This window comes from Myotis brandtii, unplaced genomic scaffold, assembly GCF_000412655.1.
Source record: "Myotis brandtii unplaced genomic scaffold, ASM41265v1 scaffold357, whole genome shotgun sequence".
NCBI classification, from domain to species: domain Eukaryota; kingdom Metazoa; phylum Chordata; class Mammalia; order Chiroptera; family Vespertilionidae; genus Myotis; species Myotis brandtii.
This window is the reverse complement of record NW_005363729.1, coordinates 51,101-51,820: the sequence shown is the minus strand read 5'-3', so window position 1 is coordinate 51,820 and position 720 is coordinate 51,101. Positions and strand designations below refer to the sequence as shown.

At 63.8% G+C, this 720-nt stretch overlaps 1 protein-coding gene across 1 annotated transcript in view; it reads left to right on the top strand.

The window, feature by feature from the left end:
- COL5A1 (collagen, type V, alpha 1) overlaps positions 1-720 on the top strand; it is a gene marked incomplete at its 5' end in the record, with an annotated part of 94,117 nt that overhangs the window by 77,315 nt on the left and 16,082 nt on the right. The gene's annotated exons all lie outside the window — the stretch shown is intronic.

Genomic DNA, 720 nt, shown 5'->3' with positions numbered 1-720 from the left:
ACTCGGAAAGCAAAGCTGTGCTGGTGGGAGACGCGGCCCCGGGGCCCAGAGGGCCCATGAAGGGCATCGGGGTCCGAGGGGCAGACGCTCGCGGGGACGCCGTCTCCGGCTCCCTCACAGGACGTGGCGGGGGGGGGAGGGGCAGCGCCTCATGCCCTCCCATCAGGAGTGGTTTTCTGGGCGAGCATTCATTTATTTGTAAATGTCAAGCTCACTCACGAGCCTGGTGACTGTGTAGAGAGAGGGGCGTGGGGTCTTCCTCTTTCACCCTCACACCCACCCCGCCCCCTAACACCGCAAAAGCTGGAGGAGCCCTTCCAGAACTTTCTGCGGCTCATAGAAAGCAAGCGGTCTCACCGAACCTGTGCAGAGGATTGATCCTTTAGAAACAAAAGCGTGATGGTAGCGATCGTGTCCGCGAGAGCCTGGCACCCCCTCTCCACGCTGCCCGGTGCTGTCCCGCGTGTGTTCACCACGGAAACGGGCAGAGGTGCCTGGACAGGGTCCCTCGAGAGCCCCTGACCCCTGGCCTGGGTCTGGGACGTTCTCTTAGGGTTTTTCCATGTCAGACCCGCGGTCGTGTCCCTCGACTGCCCTCGGGCTTCTTTCCATTCAGGAGACGTCAGCTGGTGGCACCTGTGGCGTGGGCGCCCATGGCGTGGCACCCGTGGCACTGACCCACGTGGGACCCAAGGCTCTGCCACGGCCGCTGCCCCCACT